The sequence below is a fragment of the Oncorhynchus keta genome, chromosome 7 (genome assembly GCF_023373465.1).
Source record: "Oncorhynchus keta strain PuntledgeMale-10-30-2019 chromosome 7, Oket_V2, whole genome shotgun sequence".
NCBI lineage: Eukaryota > Metazoa > Chordata > Actinopteri > Salmoniformes > Salmonidae > Oncorhynchus > Oncorhynchus keta.
Genome location: NC_068427.1, coordinates 29,402,972 through 29,426,494, shown reverse-complemented (window position 1 = coordinate 29,426,494; position 23,523 = coordinate 29,402,972). Strand labels below are relative to the sequence as shown.

General features: G+C 43.9%; 1 protein-coding gene and 1 long non-coding RNA gene across 3 annotated transcripts in view; one reads left to right on the top strand and one right to left on the bottom strand.

Moving 5' to 3' along the window:
• The window catches only part of LOC118386274 (ecto-NOX disulfide-thiol exchanger 1-like), a 92,893-nt gene extending 83,871 nt beyond the window's left edge, over positions 1 to 9,022 (bottom strand). For both annotated transcript variants that reach the window (XM_035773893.2, XM_052522501.1), the window contains exon 1: positions 8,854 to 9,022. The gene's annotated coding sequence lies outside the window, so the exon portion shown is untranslated. The remainder of the gene's footprint in view (positions 1 to 8,853) is intronic.
• Positions 9,023 to 15,593: 6,571 nt separating this feature from the next.
• On the top strand, positions 15,594 to 17,424 carry LOC118386508 (uncharacterized). The gene is made up of 5 exons (XR_004826245.1): positions 15,594 to 15,631; positions 15,740 to 15,841; positions 16,135 to 16,300; positions 16,396 to 16,607; positions 17,180 to 17,424. It is a non-coding gene; the product is annotated as an uncharacterized LOC118386508 (long non-coding RNA).
• Positions 17,425 to 23,523: the final 6,099 nt, after the last annotated feature.

The following is a 23,523-nucleotide window of genomic DNA, read 5'->3' as shown; positions in this document are numbered from 1 at the left end:
AAGCGCCAGTACGCGCTCACAGCCCGGTGGGCTATAGGCCAGCCCCCCGCAAGTGCCAAGCGCGAGTGGGCATCCAGCCAGGGCGTGTTGTGCCAGCCCAGAGTGTTTGGTCTCCAGTACGCCGTTTCGGCCCAGGGTATCCTGCGCCGGCGCTGTGTGCTGTGTCTCCGGCGTGCTGGGAGGGTGCAGTGCGTCCTATGCGTGCGCTCCGCCCCTGCCGGGCGAATGTGGGTATTGAGCCTAAGGAAGAGGTGGGAGTGGTATGCACCAGATCTCCAGTGCTCCCCCACAGCCCGGTTCAACCTGTGCCTGCACTATGGATGGTCCGGTCTAAAATGGTGATCCAGCCTGGAGAAGTGGTGCCAAGGCTGCGCGCCAGGGCTCCAGTGCTCCCCCACAGCCCGGTCCATCCGGTGCCTCCTCCAAGCACCAGGCCTCCTGTAGGTCTCCCTAGCCTGGTGGGTACCTGTGGCAGCCCCACGCACCAGGCTGTCTCTCAGTCTCCTCCCTCCAGGTCCGCCCGTCTGTCCTGAGCTGCCAGAGCCGCCCGTCTGTCAGGAGCTGCCAGAGCCGCCCGTCTGTCAGGATCTGCCAGAGCCGCCCGTCAGTCAAGAGCTGCCAGAGCCACCCGTCAGTCAGGAGCTGCCAGAGCCGCTTGTCAGTCAGGAGCTGCTAGAGCTGCCCGTCACTCCGGCGCAGCCAGAATCGCCCTTCACGTCGGCGCTGCCGGAGTCTCCCGTCCGTCCGGTGCTGCCGGAATCTCCCGTCCATTCGGGGCCCGCTGCTAGGGTCCCCAGTCCGAGCTCTAAAGGCGCCACGGAGGTGGGTAAAGAAGCGGGCAAAGGCTATGATGGAGTGGGGTCCACGTCCCGCGCCAGAGCCGCCACCGCGGACAGACGCCCACCCAGACCCTCCCCTATAGGTTCAGGTTTTGCGGCCGGAGTCCGCACCTTTGGGGGGGGGGGGGTACTGTCACGTTCTGACCTTAGTTCCTTTGTTATGTCTTTGTTTTACATTTACATTTACATTTAAGTCATTAAGCAGACGCTCTTATCCAGAGCGACTTACAAATTGGTCCATTCACCTTATGACATCCAGTGGAACAGTCACTTTACAATAGTGCATCTAAATCTTAAAAGGGGGGTGAGAAGGATTACTTATCCTATCCTAGGTATTCCTTAAAGAGGTGGGGTTTCAGGTGTCTCCGGAAGGTGGTGATTGACTCCGCTGTCCTGGCGTCGTGAGGAGTTTGTTCCACCATTGGGGGCCAGAGCAGCGAACAGTTTTGACTGGGCTGAGCGGGAACTGTACTTCCTCAGTGGTAGGGAGGCGAGCAGGCCAGAGGTGGATGAACGCAGTGCCCTTGTTTGGGTGTAGGGCCTGATCAGAGCCTGGAGGTACTGAGGTGCCGTTCCCCTCACAGCTCCGTAGGCAAGCACCATGGTCTTGTAGCGGATGCGAGCTTCAACTGGAAGCCAGTGGAGAGAGCGGAGGAGCGGGGTGACGTGAGAGAACTTGGGAAGGTTGAACACCAGACGGGCTGCGGCGTTCTGGATGAGTTGTAGGGGTTTAATGGCACAGGCAGGGAGCCCAGCCAACAGCGAGTTGCAGTAGTCCAGACGGGAGATGACAAGTGCCTGGATTAGGACCTGCGCCGCTTCCTGTGTGAGGCAGGGTCGTACTCTGCGGATGTTGTAGAGCATAAACCTACAGGAACGGGTTTTAGTATGGTCAGGGCGTGAGTTGGGGTGGGTAGTCTATGTTCTTTTTCTATGTTGTGTTTATATGTTTGGCCTGGTATGGTTCTCAATCAGAGGCAGGTCTCGTTCGTTGTCTCACAAAAGCACACGCACAAACCCCCGCACAAACACAAACACACACAAAAGCACATGCACAAACACTCAACTAAGTGTATAACAGCATCAGAGTGTAAAGTGATATTCTACGATGCGTTGCAGTATCTATGGCAGTCCATGTCTGGTCAGTAGAGAGAAGAGATGCCAAACCTTCCCATTGCTCTGATTCTAGACCAGAACACATACAGTATGAGGATGGCTTGGTTGGCCAATGGCCACTACAATGGGCACAACTAACTTCCTTTATTTACCTGGAAATATAGTAAACTGTATGGTATTCATGGTACTGATTATGTCCAACAACTTGTAAATATTTCACAACATTTTCGATACGAATAATAATACCACATGCCATTGAAACCATTACATATAGGGCCCTCATCTCCCCCTCCTTCTAACAACAAAAATCATGACTTGAAGATAGGCGTCACAAAACAACTGGGAGTGAATGTTCTTATAAGGATTTCCAACCCAGAATGTAATTTAGATGTCTAGTAGAGCATCAAAGGGAGAGGAAAAATAGCACCAAATAGCATAATCTGACTGGTGGAATAAATGTAAAACAGCACCAAGGCAAATCTGACTGGTGGAATAAATGTAAAACAGCACCAAGGCTAATCTGACTGGTGGAATAAATGTAAAACAGCACCAAGGCTAATCTGACTGGTGGAATAAATGTAAAACAGCACCAAGGCAAATCTGACTGGTGGAATAAATGTAAAACAGCACCAAGGCTAATCTGACTGGTGAAATTTTACATTTACATTTAAGTCATTTAGCAGACGCTCTTATCCAGAGCGACTTACAAATTGGAAATAAATGAAAAACAGAGCCAAGGCAAATCTGACTGGTGGAATAAATGTAAAACAGCACCAAGGCTAATCTGACTGGTGGAATAAATGAAAAACAGCACCAAGGCCAGTCTGACTGGTGAAAAGAAATGAAAAACAGCGGCAAGGCTAATCTGACTGGTGAAATAAATGAAAAACAGCACCAAATAGCATAATCTGACTGATGAAATAAATGAAAAACACCAACAAAAAGCTTAATCTGACTAGTGAAATAAATGAAAAACTCCACCAAGGCTAATCTGACTGGTGAAATAAATGAAAAACTCCACCAAGGCTAATCTGGCTTCTGAAATAAATGAAAAACAGCAACAAATATCCAATTCTGACTGTTGAAATAAATGAAAAACAACACCGGGGCTAATCTGACTTGTGAAATAAAGGATAAACAGCACCAAATAGCCAAATCTTACTGGTGTAATAAATGAAAAACGACACCAAAAAGCCAATCTGACTGGTGAAATGAATAAAACACAGCACCAAATAGCCTAATCTGACTGGTGTAATAAATGAAAAACAGCACCAAGGCTAATCTGACAGGTGTAATAAATGAAAAACAACACCGGGGCTAATCTGACTTGTGAAATAAAGGATAAACAGCACCAAATAGCCAAATCTTACTGGTGTAATAAATGAAAAACAGCACCAAGGCTAATCTGACTGGTGTAATAAATGTAAAACAGCACCAAGTCTAATGTAAGTGATGAAATAAATGAAAAACAGCATTGAGGCTAATCTGACTGGTGAAATTAATGAAAAACAGCACCAAGGGTAATCTGATTGGCGAAATAAATGAAAAACAGCACCAGGGCTAATCTGACTGGTGAAATGAATGAAAAACAGCACCAGGGCTAATCTGATTGGCGAAATAAATGAAAAACAGCACCAGGGCTAATCTGACTGGTGAAATGAATGAAAAACAGCACCAGGGCTAATCTGACTGGTGAAATAAATGAAAAACAGCACCAGGGCTAATCTGACTGGTGAAATAAATGAAAAACAGCACCAGGGCTAATCTGACTGATGAAATAAATGAACAACACCAACAAAAAGCTTAATCTGACTAGTGAACTAAATGAAAAACAGCACCAAATAGCATAATCTGACTGATTAAATAAATGAAAAACACCAACAAAAAGCTTAATCTGACTAGTGAACTAAATGAAAAACAGCACCAAGGCTAATCTGACTGGTGAAATAAATGAAAAACTCCACCAAGGCTAATCTGGCTTCTAAAATAAATGAAAAACAGCAACAAATATCCAATTCTGACTGTTGAAATAAATAAAAAACAACACCGGGGCTAATCTGATTTGTGAAATAAAAGATAAACAGCACCAAATAGCCAAATCTTACTGGTGAAATAAATGAAAAACGACACCAAAAAGCCAATCTGACTGGTGAAATGAATAAAACACAGCACCAAGGCTAATCTGACAGGTGAAATAAATGAAAAACAGCACCAAATAGCCTAATCTGACTGGTGTAATAAATGTAAAACAGCACCAAGGCTAATCTGACTGGTGTAATAAATGAAAAACAGCACCAGGGCTAATTTTACTGGTTAAATAAATGAAAAACAACACCAAAAAGCCTAATCTGACTAGTGAACTAAATGAAAAACAGCACCAAGGCTAATCTGACTGGTGAAATAAATGAAAAGCTACACCAAGGCTAATCAGCCATGAGGAATGTTAGATAGATATATCATATCGAATCAGACTCATTATGGCTTGTCTTGTAAACACATTTAACAGTATATACTACAGTATATGTGTGTGTATATGTGTGTATGTGTGTGTTTTTGTGTGTGGGTGTGTGTGCGTGTGTGTGTTGTGTGTAGGAGTGTGTGGGAGCGCTGTCATTCTTCTTTGGTAATAGGAAGAGTGAGAGTCTGGTCCTTATCTACAACACCCCTGTTTAACCCCTCTAATATATCAAACACACGCGCGCGCACATGCACACACACACACACACACACACACACACACACACACACACACACACACACACACACACACATACAGGGAGTACACTACATGCACACACACACCTCCCTCCAAAGACAAATTAAGGCATAGTCCAGACCCTGATGCACATACTGAGAATTCCAGCCCTAAAAGCAAGAGTCACACTTAGACAAACACACACACACACACACACACACACACACACACACACACACACACACACACACACACACACACACACACACACACACACACACACACACACACACACACACACACACGGCCAGCCGGCTAGAACCCAGCCTAGTTAAAGGACTTAAATATCACAGGGGGAAAGTAGAAAAACACCCCTCAAAAGAGGTAGCCTCATTCTTTTACCACAGTATTCTCTCCTTCTTTAAACAGGACTGGAAGTGCTAGACCACAGCCAATTAATGAACTATAACTACTCTACACAGAAATAAAAACAACTTCAACCAAAGGAAAATGTGACTGTTCAGAACATGCATACTGTGTGAAAAGTAGCTGTTTTACATATTTTAAAGGATCATGTTAAAATGTTAAATGTTAAAACTTCCACTTCACAGTGGGATATGGATGAAGTTTCACTTCCTAGGACTTCCACTAGATGTCAATTGTCTTTAGAAACTTGAATGAGGCTTCTACTGTGTTGTGGGGCTGAATACGAGCTGAATGAGTCAGGTTACTGGCAAAGAGCCATTTCCTGGTCACACGCATTTCACATGATATCGACCTGCGTTCCATTGCTTCTCTAGACACACAGGAATTCTCTGGTTGTAACTTTATTGAAGACTTATGATAACAACACCCTAAAGATTGATTCTATACTTAGTTTGAAATGTTTCTAAGACCTGTAATATAACTTTTGAAGTTTTTGTCCGAAGTTATGCCTGACCTGCATGAGCGTTTGGATACGTGTTCCAAAAGTAGCCCCTTGGACATAAATAATGGACATTATCAAACAAATCAAGCACTTATTGTGGAACTGGGATTCCTGGGAGTGTATTCTGATGAAGATCATCAAAGGTAAGGGAATATTTATAATGTCATTTCTGATTTCTGTTGACTCCAACGTGACGAAAAATCCCTCCCGTCCGCCCTCCCTCCCTCCCTCCCCCTCCCTCCCTCCCCTCCCTCACCCTCAGACAGAGAGGCAGGCTGGCAGGCAAGCAGGCAGAGGGCAGCTAATTGTATTTCCTGCCTGTTGTTCCATGTGCTTCAATCCCAATTAGATGTGCCTGGTCTGATCTGCTGCCAAGTCTCAGCCTGACTGACTTGAGTTCAACTTTCCTTGACTGACAGAAGCTTAAAATTGGGCACACACATACACACACAGGCAGGCAAGCAGGCAAGCAGGCACACACCCAGGCAGGCAAACAGGCACACACACATGGACAGACAGACACACACACACACACACACACACACACACACACACACACTTACTCACACAGGCCATGTCTGACAGTAGTCACACATGAGGGGAGATTCTCCCACCACAGTGTGAGACAGCCAGGGAGGAAACAGCAGTCAGAGCCCTGGGCGAAGGAAACACTGTGACTGAAGAGCTTTCTAATTCACACAATGACCACTGAGGGTGTGTGTGTGTGCATGTGAATGCATGTGAAGATGTGAAGAGGAGAGGCATGCCATGGGTAATCCCATCACCATCTCCTCCTCAGGCTCTCCAGTGTCCATTTCCATTTGGCTCCATAATGACAGCAAGATACAGACATGCAGCTAACACACTCTCACACACACAGCAGCTGTGTATTCTGTCCCGTTAAATCTCCAAACATAGTTTGTGTCTGCCTACAGGACCCAGCTGGGAGTGTTACTAAAATCAAGAGATGAGAGAGAGAGATGAGAGAGAGAGAAGGTCTAATTCCCTTGGCTGGGGATCGATGGCAAACACAGCTTGTGTTTCTTTTAAACACAAATTCTGAATCAGGTCTGTAATTGTAGACTTGATTATGTATTGAACCTATTTAAAGGGGCAGAACCAGGCTATAATGTAACAGCTCATCAGTAACTGCCACAGTAATCAGTGCCAGTGGTTGTGTGTGTAAGGAACGGTGTGGGGTCAATGGAGGTAGAGCTGTGTTTGTGTGTACAAAATGAACAGCAGTGCCATCCTGTTAACTCTGTGATTTGGTGTTATATTATGCCATTCATAGAGCAATAATATGCAAGGTCACTGGATTCATTCAATATAGAGAGGTGTGAATGTAAAGAGTTGACTCAACCATCTCCCTTTCTCACTCCCTCAGTCTCTCTCTTCCCATCTCTCTCTCTCTCTCGCTTGGTCTCTCTCGGCCTCTCTCTCTCGGTCTCTGCTCAGTGGTGATTGTTTTAATGGTTGAGGCTGTTGTTTACTGACTTCAGTTATCTTCTCTGAACTCATGCCATGTTTTCCAAAACAACCCCAATGCCCCCTGGGAAATTTGACTGTTGTTGTTATGATGTCAACTTTATACCAGTTTCTCCCCTCTCCTCCTTTCTCTCTCTTCCAATCTGTGAGTTAATATTTAGTTGTCTGAATCACGTTAATGTAACATCACTCACCAGCCTGCAGTGAAGGATGTTTGTTTGGTCTCTGAAAGGCCTTCTCTGCTTTTCATTATTCACTCATCTGTTTAGTATTAAGACATATCATAATTATATTATCTCAAATTCATCTGTAATCAAACATTGCATTTTGTCCTTAATAAATACAATTAATACGGTTGGCCAAATTTGCAGCCTGCAACAATTCAATTAATAGATGGAAAATTGAATTTGCAATTTCAATTAAGACTAGCTCAACCACCAGCCCCTGCACCCTGTCTCTCACTACTGTAATTCTCAGGGGGAAATGTGTTTTTTTTTTATTCAACAGCCTGTCTATATCTATGCCTATATGGAAAGTACATCTAATACAGACTTCAAGGCCAAACCTTTCCGACATGACGGTCCTTTGTTACCAGCTGCACTGGCTTTAAGCTGTATAATTGTATTTTATAATTGTATAATTGTAATTATAATTGTATTTTCTAATGTAATAGAAGGTACAGTCAGTTCTATAGATGACTCATGTTCTCTTGCATAGTCAGACAGACAGACACACACACACAGTGCGGCTAACTGAGATATTACTAACTGAGATATTAAATAAGATTTTTCATCCAAAGGCTCTTAGCCGAGGATCCATTAGGCACATTGTGTCATTCATGTTGAGTTATATTCACTTCACTTAGTCTACACACAGCACTATGAGTGTTACCAATCTAACCACACTAACGTTTCCCGAATGATTGCACCCCCCCCCCTCTCTCCGCTCTCCTTGGTGCTGAATCGGTTGCCCAGGTGACGTGTTATCAAGGGCATCCACCAGGCAGCGAGCTGAAGTGTTTGACTCGCCGTTACTGTAGTAAAGTAAAAGCGTCGCTCTCTGGATACACTTAACCAACATGCTCTTTCTCGCCATACCAATAACGGTTTTCTGAAGTACTAGCGTGCTAGGCTGATTTGACCCTAAATAGAACCCAGGTTTAGCCAACAGTTTTCTATTTGTCAGTAAAAAAAAAGCACAAAAAAAAACATTTAAAACAGTGGATTAAACTAGCAAATGGGTCTACATTGAATAGTAGGCTAAACTGTTTCGCAATTATGAACTGTGGTTCCATCAATTTGCGTGGCTCCCATGCCCAGTTGGAAGTCTGTATTTTAGGCTCCGCTAGGCTATTTAACTCTGGCAGAACATAATATTTCAATAATCAAATTGTATGTCTCTAAAACCATGCCAATGTCAATCAACAAATAGCCTGAAATAAATGGAAACATTCAACATGTTCGATATGGCAACATTATATTAGCGTGCTATAGGCATTATCTTTCTCTCTGTCAGTTTATCTCAATACCCAATCACACCCCAATCTCTCAATACCTAATCAATCACACCAGAGCGGCTGTCCAGATGTAAATATCTTACTAGGTTAATGGTTGTAAACATGCAGTAGTTGGTATAAGAGGTGACACCGCTGCCTTGGAACAGGACATTACCAGCAGCGAAACCTCGATAGATGGCCTACCACAATCACACACTGTCAGAAACACACAGAAATCGACGCGCATAAGACGCAAGTATTTCACAAAGAAGCCAGCCAGCCTGTATCGTACCGTTTCAAACTGAAGTTTTCATAGACTCTGGACGAAAATAATTGATGCTGTAATCCTTTGACTTAAACCTCGAAAGACGGAGATGCGACGCTGCTGTCAATGCTCTTCTTTCTCTCCCGCGAGCTCTGGCGCATGCTTCCTCCTGTTTAGGTATAAAAAAAAAATACGGAGTGGGGCGCGATAGGCGCGCGCCAACCACGGTTCGCCGTGCACGACTCGACAGACGGGTTGACTGCCTATGAAACGAGCAAGGACGTTTTCAGGTGCGGAAAATCGCTTTGCATCCAGGGAACAGAAAAGGGGAAAGGAAGCCTGCGGTCCATCTTGTCTGGGTGAAATAAAGGCCAGCCGGATATAGAGATACTGTTGGCCATGTAGTGTATGTGGACACCTGCTTGTCGAACATCTCCATCCAAAATCATGGAGTTGGTCACCCTTTGCTGCAATACCTCTAGGCTTTCCTCTAGATGTTGGAACATTGCTGCTGGGACTTGCTTCCATTCAGCCACAAGAACATTAGTGAGGTCAGGCACTGATGTTGGGCGATTTGGCAGTTTGAAACTTGGTAGTGAGTGTTGCAACCGAGAACAGACAATTGTTATGTGCTTCAGCACTCTGCAGTCCCTTTCTGTGAGCTTGTGGGGTGGGGCGTACCACTTCACTGCTAAAATCCATGGTTGCTCCTAGATGTTTCCACTTCACAATAACAGCAGTTACAGTTGACCAGGGCAGAAATGTGACGAACTGACTTGTTGGAAAGGTGGCATGCTATGTCACGTTGACAGTCACTGAGCTCTTCAGTAAGGCCATTCTACTGACAAGGTTTGTCTATGGAGATTCCATGGCGGTGTGCTCGATTTTATACACCTGTCAGCAATGGGTGTGGCTGAAACAGCCCGAATCCGCTAATTTGAAGGGGTGTCCACATACTTTTGTATATATAGTGTGCATATATAGTGGTGTGTAACGGTTAGCAGGAGATATTTCAGCAGCCTAATCAATCTTCTTTCTGGGGTTTTATATCAGATCCGTTACATTGCTCTGTGTTTATCATTATTATATAATAGGCCACCTACCGCTGCTTATCTCACCTAGGGTGGCTTCGATCTCTCTACACACTGACAAATCACAGTCAATGACAATACCTGCTCTGCTATTTGCATTTCTTTCTAGAAAAAGATCAGTTTACAGGTTGGTTTACATTGATGTTTTGACTCAAATGAAATTTGAATGGCAGAGGCAACAACAACCAAGCAACCAACCTGGTATATCACCTCAGTTCTGACATATAATAATAGCCAACAACTCTTACATGAAAATCTAATGGGAAATATATGAAATATGATCTAATATGTATGAATTAGGAACAGTGTAAATAGATTCCTCCACACCTCCAGTAACCTTGACAATACAGATGACTCTCCCCTCCCTCAGGCATGATCCCTGAAGGACATGTGCACAGGTACACACACACACACACACACGCACACACACACACACACACACACACACACACACACACACACACACACACACACACACACACACACACACACACACACACACACACACACACACACACACACACACACACACACACACACACACACACACACACACACACACACACACACACACACACACACACACACAGGATACTGTAGCTATAGAAACTGTGTCTGCTGGATATTCGTAGAATGGCACAGTAGGTAATGATTTCAATGTGGATGAAATCTTCGTACAAAGATTCCATTGATTGTCCACAGAGATGTGGATCTCAAAAGAAGGCTTCATATCATAAATAAATAAATGCTATGGAATTAACATCAGCCACCTTCTAAATGTGAAAATATGATCTGGTAACTTGCCCCGCCTAGTGGTAGATTTGAAAACAGCTTTCACATGTCCAGTAAAATGGGTTCTTCGGTCAGATGGAAAACAGACTCTAAAAGAGGCAGACAATGAATAAAACTATTCGTCTGTAGTCTGTCATATTTATTTCCAGCAGTGGTGTGAATCTAATAACAGATTGTATATTGATAGTAGGCTCTATGAACCCCAACCATAACAGTGTTGTTGATATTATTTGTTTCTATCTATCTCTCGTCTCATATTGCTATTTGGTTGTGGTTCTGTTAATCGATGTGTGTTGTCTGTTTGTCTGTTTGTGGCTAATGTGTGCGGCTTTTCTTTAATCAGTGCTCTCGGAATTGCATCTTAAATCACTAGCCTTAAATCAACTGTAACATTAGACACATCCACCAAGGGTGGGGAGAGAGAGCGAGAGAGAGATCCTACCAACCACGATGGTCCTCAATTTCATGCTAGAATGGTCTTTCTCTCTCTGCTGCTACTTGAAGAGGACTGGGGCTTGGGGGAGAGAGAGAGTGACAGAGAGGGATAGAATAAGGGGGGATTCGGACTGTAGCCTGTGATAGACGGCTGTGGCTGGGGATGAGACGGGAGCGAGAGAGATGTTGACGCTGGCCATGTAATGCACTGTGACGAGCAATTCACCCAGCCACACTAGATCTGCTCCCCAGAAATTAGGCTGTCAGCTAACTACATCCATCTCACACACACACACAGGCACCCACACAGAAACACATTTCTGCTGGATATTTTGCTGTCAGCTGGCCACTTCTATCTCTTACACATGCACAAACTATACACACACACACGGTGTGGTAACTGTGGCTCAGCGATATCCATCAGGCCAGTCGACACAGCCCATGTGATGGCCTGGACCTCTCAACCCATGCTCTTATTCAACAGCCAAGTCTTCCAGGACCACGGGGATGGAACCAGACATTTCCACAGAACTAAATCTGCAGCCACACTTAGAAATTGGGGGAAAACTAAGATAAAGATGTTCTATTATTGTAATGATGGGGCAGTGCGTCGGAAGCAGGTGAAATGTTTTAATAAAACAACAAAACCAAGAACATGACACTAACATAAGGCAGTACGCCAATACACAAGAGCAATACCAACTGCTGAGTGGACATGGGAGACTGACATATAAAGGGGAGGAAATGATGAAGGTAATGGAGTCCAGGTGTGAATCATAATGATCATAATCATAATGATTCACAGGTGCGCGTAATGATGAGTGCCAGGTGTGCGTAATGATGAATCCCAGGACCGGTGGTTAGTAGTCTGGCGATGTCGTATGCCGGAGGGGAGGAGCAGGAGCAGACGTGACAATTATACAGATACATGACTTATAATACTGTAAACATATACACTACCGTTCAAAAGGAATCACTTAGAAATGTCCTAGTTTTTGAAAGCAAAGCAATTTTTATGTCCATTAAAATAACATCAAATTGATCAGAGATATAGTGTAGACGTTGTTAATGTTGCAAATGACTATTGTAGCTGGAAAAGGCACATTTTTTATGGGATATCGACATAGGCGTACAGAGGCCCATTATCAGCAACCACTCCTGTGTTCCAATGGCACGTTGTGTTAGCTAATCCAAGTTTAGCATTTTAAAAGGCTAGTTGATCATTAGAAAACCCTTTTGCAATTATGTTGGCACAGCTGAAAGCTGTTGTGCTAAATAAAGAAGCAATAAAACGGTCCTTCTTTAGACTAGTTGAGTGTCTGGAGCATCCACATTTGTGGGTTCGATTACAGGCTCAAAATGTCCAGAAACAAAGACCTTTCTTCTGAAACTCGTCAGTCTATTCTTGTTCTAAGAAATGAAGACTATTCCATGCAATACATTTCCAAGAAACTGAAGACGCTGTGTATTACTCCCTTCACAGAACAGTGCAAACGGGCTCTAACCAGAATAGAAAGAGGAGTGCGAGGCCCTGGTGCACAACTGAGCAAGAGGAAAAGTACATTAGTATCTAGTTTGAGAAACAGCCCATCTTAATCTTTTATTTTTATTGGCTAGTCTGAGATATGTGTTTTTCTTTGCAACTCTGCCTAGAAGGCCAGCATCCCGGAGTCACCTCTTCACTGTTGATGCTGAGACTAGTGTTTTGCGGGTACTATTTAGGTTTAGGGTTAGGGTATAATATGGACGTGGTCTTTTTCCAAATAGGGCTATCTTCTGTATACCCCTTACCTGGTCACAACACAACTGATTGGCTCAAATGCATTAAGAAGGAAAGAAATTCCAGAAATTAAATTTTAAGAAGGCACACATGTTAATTGAAATGCATTCCATGTGACTACCTCATGAATCTGGTTGAGAGAATGCCAAGAGTGTGCAAAGCTGTCATCAAGGCAAAGGGTGGCCGATATGAAGAATCTAAAATCTAAAATATATTTTGATTTGTTTAACACTTTTTTGGTTACCACATGATTTCATATGTGGTATTTCATAGTTTTTGTCTTCACTATTATAGTCAAAATCAAGAAAAACCAAACAGAATTTACCCAGAACGTGGTTACCATGTTCTCAGAATATTCAATAGTAATGTTCTAGGCACATTTCATAGGAACGTTGAAAGAACATTTTTCTGTCAATATCAGGGAGATTCTATTCCCCTGGAGGTTTATGTCTAGATCACATTTTGTTCCATTGTACAGCCCTAAAGTCGTTTTTAGGACGTCACCTGATGGTCCCAAAGAAACGTTCTCCAGAAAATGTGTTTTTTCACACATCACCCCTTGATATTGTTGCCGAGCCCATCAAGGCCCAGATTGGTGAACCACTGATTCACTCACAGCTCTTTGTTTGTTGGCAAGGTTAGGAGGACATATACACACACACACAAACAGTGCTTTTAAAATACATAGTTTTCAATGTACACATTGGACAAACTTTGACATACATCATTACATTGCGCCTGTTCATTTATACAGTAATTATTATTCAACCAGGAGCAACTTTTCACGACAGTGTATACATTTGAGTATGTGGTTACATCCAATGACCTCCCGTACCCTGGTCACGTGCCCTGGTCCCGTGCCCTGGTCACGTGCCCTGCGGCTCGCCTTTCGCACTACCTGTCAGTAACATCAGAGAGGTCAGGAGCTTTCTGCAACAGTTGCCTGATTAAGGAAACATCTCCATACTCATTTTAGTTGGGTGTGTGTAATGCATTATCTATTACTGTAGTGTAATATTAGGCCTAACCATCTGAGATCTGTATCATCAGCAGCCAGTCAACATCTCTTCTCTCCTCTCCTCTCCCTCTCTTTCCTCTCCTCTCCCTCTCTCTCCTCTCCCTCTCTTTCCTCTCCTCTCCCTCTCTTTCCTCTCCTCTCCCTCTCTTTCCTCTCCTCTCCCTCTCTCTCCTCTCCTATCCCTCTCTCTCCTCTCCTCTCCCTCTCTCTCCTCTCCTCTCCCTCTCTTTCCTCTCCTCTCCCTCTCTCTCCTCTCCCTCTCTTTCCTCTCCTCTCCCTCTCTTTCCTCTCCTCTCCCTCTCTTTCCTCTCCTCTCCCTCTCTCTCCTCTCCTATCCCTCTCTCTCCTCTCCTCTCCCTCTCTTTCCTCTCCTCTCCCTCTCTTTCCTCTCCTCTCCCTCTCTTTCCTCTCCCTCTCTCTCCTCTCCTCTCCCTCTCTCTCCTCTCCTCTCCCTCTCTTTCTTCTCCTCTCCCTCTCTTTCCTCTCCTCTCCCTCTCTTTCCTCTCCTCTCCCTCTCTCTCCTCTCCCTCTCTTTCCTCTCCTCTCCCTCTCTTTCCTCTCCTCTCACTCTCTTTCCTCTCCTCTCCCTCTCTTTCCTCTCCTCTCCCTCTCTTTCCTCTCCTCTCCCTCTCTCTCCTCTCCCTCTCTCTCCTCTCCTCTCCCTCTCTTTCCTCTCCTCTCCCTCTCTTTCCTCTCCTCTCCCTCTCTTTCCTCTCCTCTCCCTCTCTCTCCTCTCCTCTCCCTCTCTCTCCTCTCTTCTCCCTCTCTTTCCTCTCCTCTCCCTCTCTTTCCTCTCCTCTCCCTCTCTTTCCTCTCCTCGTTCCTCTCCCATCTCTCTGTGTCTCTCTGTTTCTCTGTCTCTCTCCACCATTGGATCTTACATTGTTCTATTAATTTAGCCTACGTTAGGCCCACGTTAATTGCATTTATTTAAATGTTTTCAAGAAGTTAAACGAATAGTCTAATAATTTACACATCAACGAAAGGTGTCTCAGCTCAGCGAAATTGTCTTTGGATAGGCTCAAATGCATAAATGTCTTGACAGCTTTATGAAATGAAATAATACAGCCAATACAGGTTTTCAATCCACATCAAGGACGACTTCAAATGCCAACATCAAACTGGAAGTACAGTAGGCCTGTAACTGTAGCCGGCACATAACAGCTTAGCAATGGAAATCACACTTATTGTATACCAATGTACACTAGGTGACCAAAAACACCAAACACCACAACTACTACATATTGACAAATTATAGCCTAACTATAAAACGTGGGTGAGCATCCACACTGAAGGAAAGTTTATCGTTCTACAGTAGGCCTACATCTGTCAAGCCAGGTCAGCCAACTTAGCCAACTTAGCTCATCAACCTAGCCAGGGAAACCCAAACAGTAAGCTATTATCGGTTGTGACACCTTTCATTATGTGACAATGGATAGGCTAAAAGGTAGACTACAGAATGTATTGGAATATAATCAAATAACAAGGATCCTATTACAACCATAGTTGGCACTAGACTATCACCAGCTGCTGTCTCGTTAAACCATCAATGGGCGCTAAATTCACCCGCACAGCTGATGTCAATTGCAACCGTTATTGGTCAACTAATTAACACTCCCTAAAAGATGATGTCGGTCTTACCTTAGTCCTGCGTGCAACCGAAGTCTTTCAAGATATGTTTTCCCTCTGGTTGGTATTATCATAGGAACAAGTTAGTCCTTTTTGAACAGACTAAGGGCGATTTTTTTGACAAACATTCCGTACAATTGAAATAAACTGTTTCCTTGTTTACCACAGCAGGGATTGAACAATATGTGCCAGAAGGGGCGTGGGCCGGAATCAAACCCATGCTGACACGGAATTTCATGATGCACAGGAAACATTTTCCATGACAAAAGAGTGATCAAATTAAGATTCAACATCTGTAGTTTTTCCGAGCCAATGTGCTTCTGCCTCTGCATTGCTTCCTCTTTGGGTTTTTAGACTGGGCATCTGTAAAGTACTTTGTGATAGCTGCTGATGTAAAAAGGGGCTTTAAACATACATTTGATTGATTCATTGAGGTCTGGACCATTATGGCACAGGGAGGTATTGCACTTTCCCAGTACATTGCATATCACTCACTCCAGTAGGTTGTAGTAAACATCACTGACATCATTGAGTGGTTGATGCTGATTGGTTGTTTCTGCCAGGTTAACTACGGCACTGACGTATAGTTGATCGGGAGGGAGGAGCCAGAGAGCTTTGACGGCATTGTGACCAATCTGAGAGATGTCGTCATAGCAGCAACAGGAGCTGACTGTGCGCCCCTCCTCTTCACTGACCCTCAGGCCAAGGTCATTGGAACTGTTCACAAACGTGAGGGTCTAGATACCGTAATACAGTAGTAATTCCCCAGAAACATGCCCGGTGCATCAGTCTAAAGTGTCCCCCTCTGTGTTTCCCTCTCTCAGGGTGGAAAGAAACCCATATGGAAGTTGCCATAGCTACAGTCAACGCATGGTGACCGGGTTCGGCAGCAGCATGTGGGATGTCACTGTAGTGATCAGGCCATCGGTGGGGGCCTGTTGTTTTACGCTGTAGAGAGAGCAGGCTGTTCTAATCTATCTACCTTGACTGTGTTCTTGGCATGGCTGAGGCCAGGCCTCATACAACTAACCACCAGGTAAGTGTGGCCAACTGTACAAAGTTTAGACTAGACTTACTATTGTCTTTCTGTGACTTATTGCCCTTTAATCACTAAGAAAAAGCATTGAATCCCAGTTTTAAAAATAAAACCACAGGGTTAATAATGAGGTCACTGTGAGGTCAAACTATGATGTGGTTTTTATGATAGGTACTGCTAGGCTGGATAGTCTCCTGATTGACATCCTACAGGCTGTCGCCGGGTTACCGTTCTCCATGATTCATTACCATAGCATGAGTTACCCCCCAGCCACTCATCTGATTGAATACACAAAGGTCATGACCTGGGAGCTGTGATTGGATACTGGTTGTGTGGGGTGATACTGTTAGAGTGAAATTATCATTACCCCCATCAGGTTAGTGGATTACCAATCTAACCAGCAGAAGGATGGAGAGTTAAATTAAAGGGGCAGCATTTGTTCTGAATATTTCATCCTAGGGGCATGCTGCTGACCATTGAATACAGAAAGTAGAATCATCTCCACATTGCTTAGGTCAGGGTCTCCTTTCCTCTCCCCCTGTGTTTTTAAACCTCCATGTTCTCCATTCCAGAATACTTCTCCAGAGGGGTGGGGTCTTGCCTGAGCGTATCCATGACGACACGCTGAATGACAGGCCGAGCGTGACCCTATGCACATCCTCTCACACTGAGGCCTTCTTCTCCCGCGTCAGGGACGGACTTAACTTTGGAACACAGGTGGGCTTCCTGTGGATGGACTAACTGGAACTACTGACTGTTGTATACATTCAGCCATATCTGTCTGTTGCATCCAACACAAAAAGGATATATTCCAGAATAAAACATTTTCAAATATGTATTTTTTTAACCTTTATTTAACTAGGCAATATACTGTATATTCACTTCATATTCATACACTTAATGTTTCAGTCATTGTGTAATACAGTAGCAGTAACTCTCAAAGGGTGGCGATGATGCTTTGTTTGTTCATCTTTGTCTCAATCTCTACATTTGAAAGATCTCAGGAATCACGTTATTATGAATAGCCTACGTGGCGTGCACATAAATGAAAACCCAATATAGAACGTTTGATTTAAAGAAACTGAATAGCAAGGCATATAAAGTCACTAGTTCAGATCTTGTATCACTTTAGTGTGTGTTTTATGACGCCACGCTCTATTAAAGCTACTGCTAAACACGTCATAACTGCGTTGTGAAGTTCCACACCAGCTACTTTAATTAAACCTGACTAATTAAGACCAACTGCTGTGCTTAATCTGTCCTAACATAATAACCACACAGAGACAGAGGGGGGAGAGAGGTGGAGGGAGGGGGAAGGCAGAGAGAGGTGGAGGGAGGGGGAAGGCAGAGAGAGAGGACATATTACAGTGTATATAGGTTGTGTTGTTGTAGATAGTGGACACTAGGGGGCAGTCTTAGCTGTGTTATAAGTAGGTGTGTTTTGCTGGGAGAATGAGACACAGGGATATCCTAGCTAACAATTTTAGGGGGAGAGAACATTTTTGTAATGTTACCCGTAAGGTTCCCATAATGTTTGAGTCCAGTTCGACAGTATGTATGTTGGCAAAAACCTCTTCCATCATTGTTCCAGTCCCGACAAAATAAAAGGTGTCCAGACCTGTTGCCCTCAATCCTCATGAAAACCTTTGGGCGCCGGGTACTGTCCCATCTGAAAACCTTCACTGATGCCTCCCTCCACCCACGGCAGTTTGCCTACAGAGCTAACAGGTCTGTGGACGACTCTGTCAACATGGGCCTACACTACAAGACCTATGCAAGGATATTATTTGTGGACATTAGCTCTGCGTTCAATACCATCATCCCAGAATTTCTAAAAAACGAACTCTCCCAGCTTAATGTGTCCAGCTCCATCTGTCAGCAGATCACTGAATTCCTGACCAACAGGAGGCAACAAGTGAAGCTGGGAAACACCTTTCGGACTCTTTATCCCTCAGCACCGGAGAGCTGCAAGGATGCTGCTCTCACCTCACCTCTACTCACTCTACACCAATGACTGCACCTCCAACAACGCATCTGTCCAACTACTCAGGTTTTCAGATGACACCAATCTGGTCGGTCTCATCACCAACAGCAATGAGTCTATGCACCGTGGAGTGGCCTAGTGTAGTCGCAATAACCTGGAATTCAACACAGGAAAAAAAACGTGGAATTGGTGATTGACTTCAGAAAGCGCCCCCCAACATATCTCCCCCTCGAGATTGATGGCTCAGCTGTTAGCACGGCTGAATCAGTCAAATTCCTGTGGATCATAATCTCCCACAACCTCAAGAGGGAGGACAACATCACCAATAAGGCACACCAGGGGATGTACTACTTGCAGCATCTGAAAAAGCTCAACATTTCCAAGTCAACCCTGATCCGATTTTACCATCTTCACCTCCTCCATCACCAAACTGCAACGCATTGTCTACAGAGCGGGTCATCTGCTGCCTCAGGTAGGCACCTCCCGCCACCTGAACAGTTTCTTCCCCTGGGCTGTGACCCTCACCAACCGGCCATCTGGCCCAGAGAGACTAAAGGACTATGCTGTGAGGTGTGGAAACACCACTTTTATTTATTTTGTTTTGTTGCTTTTTGTGCTGTTGCTCTGTCTGCGCGCTACGTGTTGCTTGTTCTATGTTGCTCTGTCTGCGCGCTACGTGTTGCTTGTTCTATGTTGCTCTGTCTGCGCGCTACGTGTTGCTTGTTCTATGTTGCTCTGTCTGCGCGCTACGTGTTGCTTGTTCTATGTTGCTCTATCTGCATGCTACGTGTTGCTTGTTCTATGTTGCTATATCTGCGCGCTACGTGTTGCTTGTTCTATGTTTTCTGCATGTGCTCACTGTTCATTGTTTGTTTGTCTGTATTGTAATTGTTTTTGATTACCTGCCCAGGGGTGGTGGTTGAAAATTAGCCGGCTGGCTAAAACCTGCACTTTACTGAAACATTGATTAATGTACACTGTCCCTGTAAAAAAAATGATTAAACTCAGATACATATATTGACACTGTACATGTGTATTGTATTTCCACTGTATATCAACCCACTGTACATGTGTATTTCTGCTCATTCTCATACTGTAGCTCCATGCTCACTCTACCTAGTTGTACATAATGTATGTAGACTTTGTTTGAACTCTGTCTGTATTGCATCTCTAAATGTTAAATGTTGTTTATCACGAGCATCACCTTTATCACCAAGTAAAATTCTGAGTATGTGTAAATTAATAAAGGTGATTCTGATTCTAATAACCTATTTAGCATGCTTTTGTGTAAGTTAGGAAAACATTCCCTTAATGTCAAACAGAACTTAACCAGAATGTGGTTAACATGTGCTGTTGTGCCGTCATACCGCTCCGGAAGGAGACGAATTCTGTCTCTTTTTTAATTTTATTTTTATTTAATTTAACCTTTATTTAACCAGGTAGGCTAGTTGAGAACAAGTTCTCATTTGCAACTGCGACCTGGCCAAGATAAAGCATAGCAGTGTGAACAGACAACACAGAGTTACACATGGAGTAAACAATTAACAAGTCAATAACACAGTAGGAAAAAAAAGTCTATATACATTGTGTGCAAAAGGCATGAGGAGGTAGGCAAATAATTACAATTTTGCAGATTAACACTGGAGTGATAAATGATCAGATGGTCATGTACAGGTAGAGATATTGGTGTGCAAAAGAGCAGAAAAGTAAATAAATAAAAACAGTATGGGAATGAGGTAGGTAAAAATGGGTGGGCTATTTACGGATAGACTATGTACAGCTGCAGCGATCGGTTAGCTCTCTTAGAGATGAACGTACTTTGGTGCGAAAAGTGCAAATCAATCCCAGAACAACATCAAAGCACCTTGTGAAGACGCTGGAGGAAACAGGTACAAAAGTATCTATATCCACAGTAAAATGAGTCCTATATCGACATAACCCGAAGGCTGCTCAGCAAGGAAGAAGACACTGCTCCAAAACCGCCATAAAAAAGCCAAACTATGGTTTGCAACTGCACATGGGGACAAAGATCGTACTTTCTGGAGAAATGTCCTCTGGTCTGATGAAACAAAAAATATAACTGTTTGGCCCTAATGACCATCGATCATTATGTTTCGAGGAAAAAGCGGGAGGATTGTAAGCCGAAGAACACCATCCCAACCGTGAAGCACGGGGGTGGCAGCATCATGTTGTGGGGGTGCTTTGCTGCAGGAGGAACTGGTGCACTTCACAAAATAGATGACTACATGAGGTAGGAAAATTATGTGGATATATTGAAGCAACACCTCAAGACATCAGCTAGGAAGTTAAAGCTTGGTCGCAAATGGGTCTTCCAAATGGACAATGATCCCAAGCATACATCCAAAGTTGTGGCAAAATGGCTTAAGGACAACAAAGTCAAGGTATTGGAGTGGCCATCACAAAGCCCTGACCTCAATCCTATAGAGAATTTGTGTCCAGAACTGAAAAGGCATGTGCGAGCAAGGAGGCCTACAAACCTGACTCAGTTACATCAGCTCTGTCAGGAGGAATGGGCCAAAATTCACCCAATTTATTGAGGGAAGCTTGTGGAAGGTTACCCGAAACGTTTGACCCAAGTTAAACAATTTAAAGGCAATGCTATCAAATACTAATTGAGTGTATGTAAACTTCTGACCCACTGGGAATGTGATGAAAGAAATAAAAGCTGAAATAAATAATTCTCTCAATTATTATTCTGACATTTCACATTCTTAAAATAAAGTGGTGATCATAATTGACCTAAGACAGGGAATATTTACTAGGATTAAATGTCAGGAATTGTGAAAAACTGAGTTTAAATGTATTTGGCTAAGGTGAATGAAAAACTTCCTACTTCAACTGTATCTCCGGCCCTTATATTTAGCCGCACAATGAAGTGTTTCACCATTTTATTTTCATGACAACCAGGACAACAAGTAGAACACAAAACAAGTTGACATAAACAGTTGAATTAATTTGTTTTATTGACAAATAAAAAAATAAGCACAAAGCAACATGAATTAATTCCTAAGCATAGAAATTGTTTGCTCAGTGGGAATTGAATATCCAACAAGTCAGTGACAACTGTGTGGAGTTTGTGACAGCAACTATGTGAGCTTATTACAGTATTATAGACACTGTCCTTGTATTTCCTATGGTCTTCTGTGTAGAACAAGGATGGGCAACTGGCCCCTCGTTTGAAGGCCCTCGGATCAATTCCCCCCAAAACAATTTTATAGTAGACTAAACAAGGTGTCATTTCAAAATTTGGTTGTGCATCAGCAGTTTTACCCTTGTTATGTCAGTCACTGATCGTCAGTCAGCTAACCTTTTTTAGATTGCTAAGTTAGTTTTGCGGCCAGCTATCTAAACTTGTTATCACGGTCAGTCTCAGTCAGATATTATATTAAAAACCACAAACATTTCTCTCCACCCTATGGCATGATATGGAGAATTACAGGAAATTAGCTGTAAAAGGTATGGAGGTGCGTATGGATGAGGGCACGCAGACCCGCGAGCCACTGAGGCCTCTCATGATGAGTTCACCTTTTTTGTGGCCACACCCCCAACAAAGTTGCTTACCTTCTAAGGACTCTTGTGTAGCTTGTGAGCGTCATAGAGGAAAACATGTTACATATGCAGGACAGTCTCAGCTTTTTATAGATACCGTAAATCAAACCATTTGGATAATCAAACCAGAGAATATCTTTAATATCTTATATTCTGAGAACATGGCAACCATGTTCTTTGTGTGTATGGTGTGACGTTGATTAAATATTCTCCTAACCCTCAGAAAACTGGACACATGAATGTTCTTGCAACGTTTCCATTAAACGTGTCTGAAAACTCCCCAAATTGTATCAGCATATCGATTGCGCAACCAGGGCTGGAAAAACCTTGGATCATTGCTATTCTAACTTCCGTGACGCATATAAGGCCCTGCCTCGCTCTCCTTTCGGAAAAGCTGACCACGACTCCATTTTGTTGCTCCCTGCCTACAGACAGAAACTAAAACAAGAAGCTCCCACGCTGAGGTCTGTTCAACGCTGGTCCGACCAATCTGATTCCACACTCCAAGACTACTTCCATCACGTGGACTGGGATATGTTTCGTATTGCATCAAACAACAACATTGACGAATACGCTGATTCGGTGAGCGAGTTCATTAGAACGTGCGTTGAAGATGTCGTTCCCATAGCAACGATTAAAACATGCCCAAACCAGAAACCGTGGATTGATGGCAGTATTCGAGTGAAACTGAAAGCACGAACCACTGCTTTTAATCAAGGCAAGGTGACCGGAAACATGACCGAATACAAACAGTGTAGCTATTCCCTCCGCAAGACAATCAAACAAGCTAAGCATCAGTATAGAGACAAAGTAGAATCTCAATTCAACGGCTCAGACACAAGAGGCATGTGGCAGGGTCTACAGTCAATCACGGAATACAAAAAGAAAACCAGCCACGTCACAGACAAGGATGTCTTGCTCCCAGGCAGACTAAATAACTTTTTTGCCCGCTTTGAGGACAATACAGTGCCACTGACACGGCCCGCAACCAAAACATGCGGACTCTCTCTCACTGCAGCCGTGAAGAAAACGTTTAAACGTGTTAACCCTCGCAAGGCTGCAGGCCAGGCGGCATCCCCAGCCGCGCCCTCAGAGCATACGCAGACCAGCTGGCTGGTGTGTTTACGGACATATTCAATCAATCCCTATCCCAGTCTGTTGTTCCCACATGCTTCAAGAGTGCCACCATTGTTCCTGTTCCCAAGAAAGCTAAGGCTAAACGACTACCGCACCGTAGCACTCACTTCCGTCATCATGAAGTGCTTTGAGAGACGAGTCAAGGACCATATCACCTCCACCCTACCTGACACCCTAGACCCACTCCAATTTGCTTACCGCCCAAATAGGTCCACAGACGATGCA